The 13005-nt window shown below is 41.5% G+C and overlaps 1 protein-coding gene across 1 annotated transcript in view; it reads left to right on the forward strand.

Annotated features, from left to right (window-relative positions):
• The first annotated feature begins 438 nt into the window (after positions 1–438).
• Positions 439–13005, forward strand: part of FSHB (follicle stimulating hormone subunit beta) — a 196706-nt gene continuing 184139 nt past the window's right edge. Inside the window, exons 1-5 of the mRNA XM_045013232.1 lie at positions 439–533; positions 3092–3214; positions 7320–7402; positions 11215–11379; positions 11605–11662. The gene's annotated coding sequence lies outside the window, so the exon portion shown is untranslated. The remainder of the gene's footprint in view (positions 534–3091; positions 3215–7319; positions 7403–11214; positions 11380–11604; positions 11663–13005) is intronic.

Below are 13005 nucleotides of genomic sequence, written 5' to 3' on the forward strand. Positions count from 1 at the left end.
AGAATGACTGCACCACAACTAAGGTGGGGCAGAGTCTGTCTGGGGCTTACCCAGTAAGTACCGCTCTGCTTTATGGGGGAGGGGAAAGGGAGGAGGTCAGGAACTGCTGTAAAAAGGGTGCTCAGTGGCCAGCTTTGCAGCAATGACTCAACACTCCCATCCGCCCCTTCCCCCCAAGAATGTGAGGTCCGAAGGGCATAAAGGTACGAGACCTGAGAGGGGCAAGTCTCTGGGGCAGGGAGTGCTCACCAGTACGGGGGCTGCTAATGCCCAGGGTGGTGTGTTTAATAACCCGGGGCAGCCTCATGGACTGAGGGAGGGAAATGACTGAGGGGAAGCGTCCACGCATGCAGGTGGAACAGCTGTGTGGATTAATGGGGTAGTCAGCAGAGCTGTGCAGCAAGTGGTCAGTGAAATTGTTTCTGAGGTTTTCTCCACAGCATTGCAGCACTTCCAAAGGGCACAAGGTCACCCAGAACCAGGATGTTCTCCTCCACTGAACACAAGTGATAGGAGTAATGCTGATCCCAGGGGTGAGTGTGATCTGAACCACACAGAGGTTGGGGGGATGGGTGGCAGAGGTGGTATCCGGCCTCCCAGCCTGACAAGGGGTGGAAATTGCAGGGGCCAAAGCGAGGTGCAGGGAGAGTGCTCAACCAGTCACTCAGCGAGTTCACCTGAGGGGGACAGGAGTGAGCCTACTGGGGTATTAAATACTCTGGGCCCAGGAGTGGGAGGTCCAAAAGCCTGGGCAGACTCACCTGGGGTGGCACCTTCAGTGCGGACACTGATGGTATTACACAGCTGCTGCAAGCTAATTTGCGTTCACTGAAGCAGCTTCAGGCAGCTAGATGTGAGGGGCCTGCACAGGGTGACAGGGTAGGCCCAGAATAGGCTCAAGTTTGGGCAGGAGGACAGGGGCAGGCCCCTGGCAAGGGTAGCGAAGCCCGTGTTGGGCACATGGGGATTCATCGGCCGTCAGGGCATGTAACCTCATGGGACAGAGTAGAGACTCTTGGGGAGCCTGGGAGGGAGAAGGGGAGAGGGCTCTGCGGAACTCCCTCCATGCAATCCTGAGTACGGTTATGCTGGGGTGGCTGACCCGATGGGAGTTCACCTACTCAGTACAACCAAAGATAAAATCCTGAGAGGCGAATAGGTGGACATACTATCCCTATTGCACAGGGAGGTGCTGACAGACAGTAAACATGGGCAAGGCAAGCAAAACAGCGAGCTGCCCAAGAGGCCAAAGGTGCCTAGAACATAGGAAAATTGGGAGGCTGCCTTTCTCATCTATACAGGTGTTATAGTACAGGCCTACCCAGAGAGGAGCCCTGCCTTGGTTAAGTATATGGACATAATTAGGCAGGCACACAATAGGTTTGAGGGCATGTCCTGGTTTAATTATGATAAGCAGTTTCAATTAATGGCAGCAACACAAACTGGGATAAGGTGGGACATCCCTCATCACACACTGTGGTTGGAGTGGATGATACCAAGGGCACCAGGAGTTCACACAGACAGTGGTTTCTTCATACCGCAGCAAGCTCGGGAGAGGCCTGAGGCCCATAATAGTATTTGCTGGGCATTTAATGATGGTGGTTGTTTTCTCAGCCGCTGTAGATACAGATATGTTTGCAAGACATGTTTTGGGACCCATTCAGCCCATGGTTGCCAGAGCAGGAAGGGAAGATCACAGGGAGGAAACTAGAATGGGGGTGGCACAAGCATCAAATGCTGGTTTGGTGTGGGTGGAACAGGGTCTGGGACACAGAGCACAAGCTGGGGAGGGGGGCAAGCTGGGAGTGGTGCAATGGGCACGAGCTCCAACGCCAGTTAGGCCAGATGTGTTAAGGGTTCTCCTATGGGATTACCCTAAGAAGGCAGATGGGGCATATTTGTGGGAGGGGTTTACAGAAGGATTTTGGATCCCTTTTGTGGGAAATAGGACTCATTTGATGTCAAAAAAATTAAAGTCAGTAGCTGGGATGGGACATATTGTTAAAAAAAAGATTGCACAAGAATTAAAGGAGGGCAGGATAGCTGGGCCATTTGATCAATTACCTATAGCACATTGGAGAGTTTTCCCCCAGGGTTGGTCCCCAAGAAGACCCCAGGGACATACCAATTAATTCATCACCTGTCATACCCGCAAGGTGGCTGTGTTAATGATGGGATAGATCCGGCACTATGTTCCATACACTATTCCTCCATTGATTAAGCAGTTTGTATCGTTGGGGCATGTGGCCCTGGGGTGCTAATGGCTAAATGTGATATCAAGTCTGCTTTTTGACTACTGCTGGTGCACCCATTGGACTTTGACCAGTTGGGTTTCTGTTTTGAGGGGCAATTTTATTTTGACAAGGCTATGCTCATGGGCTGTTCGGTAACTTGTGCAGCTTTTGAGAAATTCAGTACAATGTTGCACTGGACAGTGGTACGGTCAGCGGGACTAAACCAAGTAGGGTATTTGGATGAATTTTTGTTCACAGGGCGAGCCAGGTCAGATGAGTGTGTTCACCTGTTGGACACATTTCAGGCCCTGGCTAAAAAGTTGGGGGTCACCCCTAGCAGAAGAGAAAACAGAAGGCCCTTCCACTACATTGACCTACCTGGGGATTGATCTGGACACCAGGAGGGCATATCTCGGCTCCCTCAGGATAAGCTTCAGGAGCTATTGGGGTTGCTCCAGAGAACAGTAAGACTGAAAAACTCATGCTGAGGGAACTGCAATCTATTCTGGTGTACCTGAACTTTGCTTACAGGGTTGTTACCCCGGGGTGCGTGTTTTGTGCCCGGCTGGCAGCGGCAACAGCTGGCATAGCCAGGCCACACCATTACATACAAGTCACTAGAGAGATGCAGGAAGACTTGAGGGTGTGGGAGTTTTCTGAGTTGAATTAATGGGGTATCATTGTGGAGGGAGGAATCGTTATTACAAGGGGGGTAAAAATCCACTCAGATACGGTAGGGGGCACAGGTTTTGGGGTGTTTTATCAAGGCAAATGGTGTGCACAAAAACGGCCTGCCACCTGGACACAAAATGGGGTTGTGTGTGACATGATCTTCTTGGAATTTTTCCCCATTTTAGTTGCGGTGGTGATTTGGGGATCAGAGCTGGCTACTAAAAAGGGTGTGCTTCTGATGCGACAACATGGCAGTGGTACAGATTATCAGTCACCAAACGTCCAGATCACACGGGGTTATGAAGTTGGTAAGAGCGTTTGTTCTACAATGTTTAACCTTCAACATCTGTTTTTCTTCCAAGCATGTGCCGGGCATGGATAATGGCATAGCAGATGTCTTGTCTCATTTCCAGTTTGACAGATTTCTTGAGCTTGCATCAGGGGCTAGCAGTGAACCCGAGCAGATGCCGCCGGCTCTCTGGAACCTTAGAATATGATGTAATCAGTGGAATGGAGATTTTTGGCTCCGGGCTTACAAGTTGCTTATTTGTTTTCTTTTAAGGAGTCTTGTCAATTCAAGGATCCAGAGAGTGGGTCACCTATACAGCCCTTCATGGAGGGCAGTTGTTGAATACCAGGTAAAGAACAATGCAGCTGCTGGTGCCCCTTCACTATCACATGGGACTATGGGTTCTTTCGCCCCAGTAGGACTGATAGGCAAGAGGCCATTTGGAGATGTCTGGGAACCTGGCTGGGTTGGGGTGGGGGAGGCAGCCAAGCAAATTGCTGGCGCTCCTTGTGGCAGATGTCCAGTGCAAGTAGTCCATAGGGAAGGCAGCCAGTGACCAGATAAATGGCCTGGTAAAGGACTTAAAAGGAGGTACTGGATAAAGGAACAGAATGGGGGTTGGAGACTCCTCTGATTCGTACTGCAGGGAGCCAACCCTCCCTGCTCTCATAGCCCACATTAACCCTCTTATGAGGGTGGTGAATGGTAAGGTCCAAGCCATGGGTCGGCTGGGGGACCTAGATGGAAACAAAGGGGGGCTGGTGGAAGCCCCGGAGAATTGATTTGAATAAGCATGGATTTGCCTGCACTGTACACTTTATCTGCCGGGCAATCCCAGACATCTATATAATAAAGTTGTGGCCTGATTAAAATCCATAACAAATGTCTCCTGTCCTTCTTGTGGTGTACCCGGACAATGGAAGGAGAGGTAGAGTAAAGCAATCTGCCTAATATAGGGTGAGCAAAATGAATGAGTCAACAAGCATTCATCTCTGTGAAGCCCAGGGGGGAAAACACTGATAGAAGAAGAGAACAGGCAATACTTGGGGTGAAAAACAGGTAACATTTGTTATCTTAAATGTGCTGGGAGTGCTTACCTTGTTTATTGTATTTTTAAATAATTGTGAGGGGTGCTGAAAATTTTATAAATTTAAATAAATAAATGGCAAACAAATCAAGTGCCTGTGAATAAAGTCCTATAATAATAAAAAATCTGTAGCTATCCTACTTCTGTAATCAGACAGACATTAAAAGAAATAAGATGTTTGATAGCAAATAACAAAAATAAATATATAAGACATTATAGGTGGAGCATGTATAGAAATGTGAATATTTCATCAAACTTTTGCAAGATACTATTAAATCCTAAAAATAGGATTCAATTTTTGTAATTGGTGTTTATTGTAATTAAAGAATGTTCCATTTAATGCATTTGTATTAATATGCTTAGAATTTACTCTTTTGTATGTAAAGAAAATAATTAAATACATTTTTAAATAAGTTAAATTGGAAAGGATGAAGTGGGGCATTTTGTAGGACTATTTAAAAGAAGAACTTTGACCGTTTGTGATTTTTATAAATTGGGGGGAGGAGAGAGAAAGACACAGGGCACGGTTGATACAGCCAAACATGAACTCTTATAAGAAATCCTCATGCAGTCATACCAAACATTCCTAATATTAGTGATCATCTCCATAGCAAGATTTTCAGTAATTATTTTTGCATCATATATATTCATAGATTCTAAGGCCAGAAGGGATCACTGTGATATCTAATGTGACCTTCTGTATAACACAGGCCCTAGAACTTCCCAAAATAATTCCTATTTGAACAAGAGCAGATCTTTTAGAAAAACATCCAATCTGATATAAACATTGCCAGCGATGGAGAGTCCACCAGAACCCTTGGTAAATTGTTTCAGTAGTAAATTACTCTCACTGTTAAAAATGTGCACCTTATTTCCATTCTGAATTTGTCTAGCTTGTTATACCTTTGTCTGCTAGACTGAAGAGCCCATTATCAAACATTTGTTCCCCTTTAAGGTACTATAGGCTATGATCAAGTCACCCCTCCCCCCTTAACCTTCTCTCTGTTAGGATAACTAGATTGATATCATATCATAGGACATCACCTGATTTTTTCCCAAACACAGAACAGAAATGTTTATTGAACAAGTCTGCCTTTTCTGTATTATTATTGACAATTTTATTCCATGCAGTAATGAACCAATACCATTGTTAGGATTCTTTTTGTTCCTAATACTCTTTAAAAAATCCTCATTGTCCTTAACTCTGCTAGTTTCTCATTTATATTAATTACTATCAATTTCCCCTTTAACATTTTTTATTTTAAATTTTTATATTTGCCTTCACTTCCCCTCTAAGCCAGGCTCTTTTATAACCAGGCTGGCTTTCTTTCTCAACTGGGCAGCTAGTAAAGTGTTCTTAATCAGTTCCCAATTCTCATTCACATGTTTCTGTTTAAATCCTTTCTTCCAGCTGATTTGGCTTATAATTTTTATTAGTTTTAAGAAAATGGCCCTTTTAAAGCACCAAAAATTTATTTTACTGGTTTGGACTTTATTCAGTGTGTACATAACAAATGTGAGCAAATCAGGATCACTTGAAGGGTTGCCAATAGTACCTTATTACAAGGGATACCCCGTATTTTTTCATCTCTGTACAACAAGATCAGGAGTTGTTGACTGCTGCAAAAAGCAGCAAGAAATACCCCTGGACCAATATAGGTCAGTGCTGTTTAATATTATTATTAATAATAATATTGGGAGGAGGGTGAGGTGGGGGTGCTAAGAAAATAATATTGGGGGTGCTAAGAAAACAGTCCCTTATTTTAAATACAATGTTGCCAACCCTACGTGCTACCACCCTTATTATTTTTTTAATCTATTCTTCTTTTTCTGTCAAGATGAGGTCTAATACAGAATTCCCCCATGTTGGATACAACACTTGTTGAATTAGGAAATTGTCATCTATAATAGCACCTTACAGTTTCAAAGCTATAACAAAGAGCAACCAGCTTAATCATTTAGGGCCTGAACCAACTCTCAGTTAAGTAAATAGGAATCTTTCCATTAACTGCAATGAGGTGTTGGATCTGGCTCTTAGAGATTTATAATTTCTATATACACAAGTCTCTTGGAGAAACCAGATTTTGACTGTTTAATATTAAGTTATACTAGATATGCTAGAAACTTTAGACAAATTTCATTGACTTTGCCAGCCTTTCCCCCTGTCTGTGATGGGCTTTCCCCCCACAGATAGCCTGTGTGACTGTTAGTTTTCTTTAACTTTATCAGTAAAGTACTTGAATATTAAGATCGTACATGTATGATGTGATAAAGAATGGCCATCTGCTTTGATAGTTATCCCTTTGGGGGTTAAGGGATGTTGGACCACATCCTCAGCTACTGTAAATAAGCAACTATGTCCCGTTATTCCCATCGATAGGTGTGGTCCTGAATTAACCGAACAGATGGTAAGAACTTTACAAAGTGTTGCAATGAAACAGAGCTCTCAACCAATCTCGCCTTAGCAGATGGCATTGTTCTTCTCCCAAAAAACCTTCACAAAATGCAGAGCATAATTAATGTTCTGGGAAAGGTGGCCAGAGCCTCAGTACAATGCAACCAAGACAAGGCAGATGGAGGTTAGAGAAAGAAAAGGAATGGGAGATGTGAAATCAATTGAAACAGCAGAGCTGAAGTTAAATATACAAAGGCAGCTGACTGTAGTTTAAATATGAAATATGAAGGAGGACCCATGCAAGGACTAGAAAGTAAATGATCCATTGTTACAGCTGTTGATGATCTGTGTTAGAGCATCACCCTTAAAAGGACGTGGAGCTGTGAAATATCAAAGTTTTCCCAGTTTCTATTAGAGATAGGTCCAAGCTTAAAAGTTTTGATCTAGGTCAGGATTTGAATCCAGAAAAGCCCTTCACCAGCTTTCAGTGGGGTTTGGGTCCAGGTTCATGCCCATTTTTTTCCTGTGAGAATAGGAAACCACTATATTAAAGTTGATTGATAAGCTAACAGCATTCATATTTACTTTTTTATCTCAGTATATATCACCAGTGGTGTACTTTACATTATCCCTTACATCTAGGTTAGATTTGACAAGACGTGATGCCTGGAGAGATCACACCAGGCAAGGGGAAAAAAGAGGGAGAGACGGATATACAAAGTCAGGTAAGGAGCTGCTTGTTTTCAAGGTCTGCATCATATTAGGCCTTTTAAAGAGTTAAATATATATATATAATGTAGGGGAGACAGTCAAAGTTAGAGAAATTATGGAAGAAGGTGGATTTTGAGGGGGAATTTGAAGAGGCTGAGGGATTTTGTATGAGGTGCAAGGCCAGGGAGAACATGTTCGCATGAATAGCAAGCAGTTAGCTTTCGGTAATACTGTAAGCTATCTAGCAAAAGAGACTGCAACTTCTGGCTCCTCTGGCTTGTCTTCCCTCTTGAAGACTGACCAGAGCACTTGCGGAGAGGGAACTAAACAATAGAGAAACTTAGATGACAATAAATGAGATAGCTAAAGGGGTTTTGATGTGGTCACAATGTTTGAATAGCAGCCAGTGAAAGTGCATAGAAAGTATGAAGCACAAACATTTCCATTTAACTCTCCATATACCTCAAGCATGCCCAAACATTTCTAGGATATAGCAGCAGTTCTTTGCTGGACAGCCAAGTGGGTTGCTCATTGTGAAAACCATTGGACTGTGAAAAAGTAATGAGGTGCCAGTCTGGCCACCTGAAGCAAGTTAAAACTCTTTAGTAGTATTTGACTAATTCAGTCCTGCCTACAACAGGTTTATTCACTGGTTTCTCTTTATGAGACCTGAATGGCTTTGAGGTTTGGAAATACAGCATTTTCCTCTCTTTTTGTTTGGAACCAGCCTAGCCGTTGTATGTGCATGTACTTTTTATTGATTCCTTTATAAATCTACAACTATGTTTCTTCTAATAATAAAATACAACACTCTCTGCAAAAATCCTGTAAGACCAAGCTTTCTGTGGGGAGTTAAAGTTCTGATCCAAAGACCACTAAAGTCAGTGGGAATAGCCAGACTTATCATAATGAATAACAATTTTTGTTAGGAAATTAAACCTCATGCTTCAGGGTACAAGCCAATCTACCACACATCTTTTTTCTTTGGGGCTCTCACAGCTCACTCTGAAGCATTTAGTACTGGCCATTCTAAGAGAAAGGGTACTAGACTAGATACCTTGGATCTGATCCATTCTGGCAATTCCTATGAAAGATTCCTGTTGACTTCAAAGGGCTTTGGACAAGGTATAAAAGTGGAGTATGGTATTCCCCCTTCAGAGTCACCAGTTACCCCTCTCCCAGGACAGGAAGCCTAACCACGGGATTTGCATATCTAATATTCACCCCTCCCCATGCCAGCTATATTTGAATTCTATGTTTATAGACAAAATTCAATAGGTGCCTTCTAGGAACATAAGCAAACATCTTGAAAATCATAATCTTAGAGAATAAAATGCTGTGTAAGAAATGGGGCTAGTACACTGCATATAAGAACCAACAAGTTCCTTAGAAAAGAGAGTAATTGTCAAAGCCATTGCTTTTATAGTGGCAAATCAGCATGGCAGGGTGTGGGGGAGGGCAATCCTGGTCACCTGACCCTTTCCTAAAACCCTAAACTGGTTTTAAAAATATGACTGGAGCAAGCATGGTGCTTCTTTGTGCAAGGTTAGACTGTAATAGTGAAGAAATAAGAGAGAGATTGGGGAAAACAGCCATATGATTCAAAGCAGGTGACCTGCAGGGTGAAAGGGCAGCTGTGAAGTGCTATAAAGCAGGAGCTGAGGCACTTCACCTGAATAAAATGCAGGGCTTGGGCTTTTAGAACTAGGAAGGGTTTTAGCTCTATAAATCCAGCTATGCATTTAGTGAAAGGTGGTGATTATTTTTTGGCTGGTGGTTGGCTATTTTTGAGCTTTGAGCTTATTTAGTGGTATTGCACTTTACACAGAGTTTTTGCTGTTTGTTTCTCTCAAAGTTTGAGTGCTTCCTGGGGTTTGTTTGGGGGTTTTTTTGTTCTTGTTTTTTTTTTCTTACTCTTACCTCTTTCTTGAGGAGGCAATCTCAAAATTATAATGTAGTTTGTTTGCTCAGTAACTAAACCAGGTAAAAGAACAGTGTTGTACTTGTATGACAAAGGAAAGCAATGGTGAAAGGGTTACTGTTATTATTAATTCATACTTCCCAAGCAATATTTGTGGAATTTCTCTTTTCTAATAGAAGAAAAGAGAGTATCTTTTTTTTGTTTTTTAAAAAAGAGGCTCTTTTCACAGACCATTATCTTCTCTCTTTCACTTCCCTTCATCACTCAAAGAGTCATGATATGTAGATTTTTATTTTTTTTTAAGTATGGAAAGTTAATGTTACTTGAAGCAGCATTAACTCTTCTTGGATGCTGAATGATTTTTTCTCTCCCTCAGCAGGGGTGAGAAAGCACAACCATGGGCCATGTAGATAATTACAGTGTAGCTGCTGCCTCAGCTGGTGTGAGGGTCATTAGGAAGAACATAGGGAGGGACCCTTGAATGGGTAGCTAAAGCCACTGATTTCAGGACCCACCTCTGGCTAAGCCCATGTCTCTGCTTCATTCTTAAGTTCTGTCCTGTAACTGGTCCACACTACAGTTGGTCCTGTGGTTCAACATGCAGTCTCTGTATCTGCAGAGTATCTTGGATTTGATTTATTCCTCTTCATATGTTTGTGCAGGGGAGCAGCTTATGTGCCTTAGTTTGGTGTAACCCCCACCCTCCCCTAGAGTCCAGTTCCATGGACATATACATGGGCAGTGGTGTGTGCATTAATGAAAGGGTTTGGACAACAATTCCATAGGGGATAGGAATAGACTGAAGTAGAACCTCGTAGGTGATACCTGCTATAAAGCAAAGAACAAGTCCCCCACCCTACCCAGCAAATCTATCAAGTTAAAATTTACAATTGGCAGTTCTAATTTATAGGGTGCACTCATCCTCTTATAGCTTAACTTGCTATTTAGTCCTTGCTTTGATCCCAAAACAATCTCTGGAGACTTATAGAAACATACATCCATAATCAGAAACAGCTATATTTATACCAACACTTGCTTCTAAAAGACAACCTTCAAATAGAAAGGTATTTAAGTAGTTCTCCTTGTAACCTTTATGCCATTTTTGTTTATTGTCTCTGAAAAAAATTAACACTGACATATCAAACTACATGCACATATTGATGTGATTCTTTACATACATCAAATACAAAAACAAATTCTGACTGGGAATTTTGTGCTGCATGGCTAGATAGTCTCAGTTGTGAATTAGAACACAGGAGCACATAGGGATCAGGTTCCCCCCTGCTAAGATTTTCTTCTTCCAGTTACTATAACAGATTGGCAGTGAAACATAATCTAATGAAAAATAATATAATGGGAAACCACAGCAATGTAAATATCTTTTATATAATTGTGCTGAGTGTGCCATACTTGTTCTGAAGCAATGTGTTTAGTAAAATGAGTTTCAGAGCATTATCCTTCCACCCGGGAGTGGGAAGAGAACAAGGAAGAGCATATGGAGTTTGTATTTATTTACTCTTATAAAATGTGTTTTTTCCACACAGAAAAAATTGAGGGCTCTTTTGTGATCCCCCTTAATCTAGTTTGTTATAATCTGTATCCAATTATATAACCCCAGAATCTCTCTCTATTCAGTGGATCCTAAATGATCAATTTGTGAAGCACTTTAGAAAGGGCAAGCTATTAGCCACCTTTATTAAACATTATGGGGTAAAACAAGCCTTTTTATAAATTAGGATAAAGTGCTGTCAACTAGACCTTCTCTGGACTGTAGGAAGAAGATGCTAGCCTTGTTCTATTATTATTTGTGACAGCATGCTATGGGCCACCAATCCAAAGCATCACTTCTGATCACATTATCTATTTCTAGTGTGTGTTCAATTAACACCTTTTTTTCTTATTAAGACTTTGCTGAATACCTAAGAAAACAAAGCTGAATGCTAAGCCACTGAACATTTTGAAAAGGCAAAGCTTCAATGGAGCTACATTGTTATATCATCTCCCATGAGAAAACGGGGCCTTCTTATACTGTCACTAGAGCTGAGCACTTCACAGCAAACAATTCATTCAGTAAGTGGAGCTCTTTTCGGTGCTCACAAATTACCCACAGATTTTTTTTAACCTACTGTGTTATTTGACCTAACTTAATTAAAGATCTCTGAGAACATATTTAAATATGGCTTTCTCACAAGCGATTGGTCATGATTGTTGTTCGAAGCAGTCCCTATTCATAGTTCATTATTGGAATGGTATGATTTGTCATGTAAGTCCCATGGCATTGTTTCTGCTCCCCAGCCTGAAAAGGGTTTTCAAGATGGCTGCATGAACACTTCCATTATGAATACATATACAGGTATTTATTCATATGAATATTCATGACACTTTCTACTTCCATGACTATTGTTGCAAACAAAAATTTGCTTATATGAATGTTTGTGAGTAAAGAATATATGGGGTCACAAATACCACTGAGGGAAATTCACAATTTTTATATGAACATATATTTGTGAACAGTTTTCACAGGATTTGTCCAATTCTAATTACAGTTTAAAAGGGCAAGCCTTGAATGTAAATCCCTCAGTATAAATTAAATTCATTCACAGTACAGAAGATCATACATATATGCTACTGTACACCACAATGGAAATATAGTTACGTAGAAAAAAGTATTAGACTGCATTGGGAGAGAGGCATAAAGGTTGAGGAAGTCAAAGGTAGGCTTTTCTTCAAGTGGGAATAGTGTTAATTATTCCAAGTGAAGGAGCAAATTAAGGTATGGAAAGGTTCCTACATGACACTAGAGCAGATTTTAGTTCTGACTGAGAAAAATCATTTCTGTAGGCTTTCAAGGCCACCAAAGGCCTGGGGAAAAAAAGTTTTGAGTTTCTGTTTGCCTCAACAGCCCAGAAGCTGTTTAATCTTTTTTTTTTTTCAATATACTGAATCAGCTACTTTCTTAAAGTGTTCAACAGCAAATCCTAATCTGATTTTCTTGTTCTGTTGACTTAAAGTACACACCAGCAGACATTAAATGCTGCTATCCTGTATTGATTAATTCATCTTGCATTTCATGTTGGAAAACAGAGCATCTTAGAATACCACAAGTGTAATATAAAACACTTTAATACCAGTCTTCAGCAACCACCTGAGAGACCAAGATGGTCACATAAATGAGGTGGCCTTTAACTAAGGTCAAGCAAACATGTACTGGAAACATTATGGAAATTTCAAAATGGTTCGTCAGAATAGGGTAGTCTATTCAAATAGTTCTTAGTGTATGATTCACTGTAATACAGTATTCTGTATTGTAATCTACATATACTCTTATACTGCACTCATCACCATAGTATCAGATGGCTTCCAGTAGGGCATTAAATGACTAAACATCTGTCACATGTGATGCATTCCCCCTCTCTCTCTCTCTCTCTCTCTCTCTCTCATTCTCTCAGCGGGAGGACAATTGTATGTGCAGTGTAGTGTTTGGCTGTGGAGGGCAGAGGTAGTGTACACACTGCTATGTATTCCTGCTCGAGAACATAGGTTGAGGAAGTGTGCCTTGGGCTTGGAGCAGATGGTGGTGAGGTTTGCAATGATTCTCGTGTCCCATGGGAGTTCATTCCGCTAACATTACAGTACTACCAATTCTAGTAGTATCAATCCTACTGGTATCAGGTCACTACTGAGATCACACTAGTA

This window comes from Mauremys mutica, chromosome 4, assembly GCF_020497125.1.
Source record: "Mauremys mutica isolate MM-2020 ecotype Southern chromosome 4, ASM2049712v1, whole genome shotgun sequence".
NCBI lineage: Eukaryota > Metazoa > Chordata > Testudines > Geoemydidae > Mauremys > Mauremys mutica.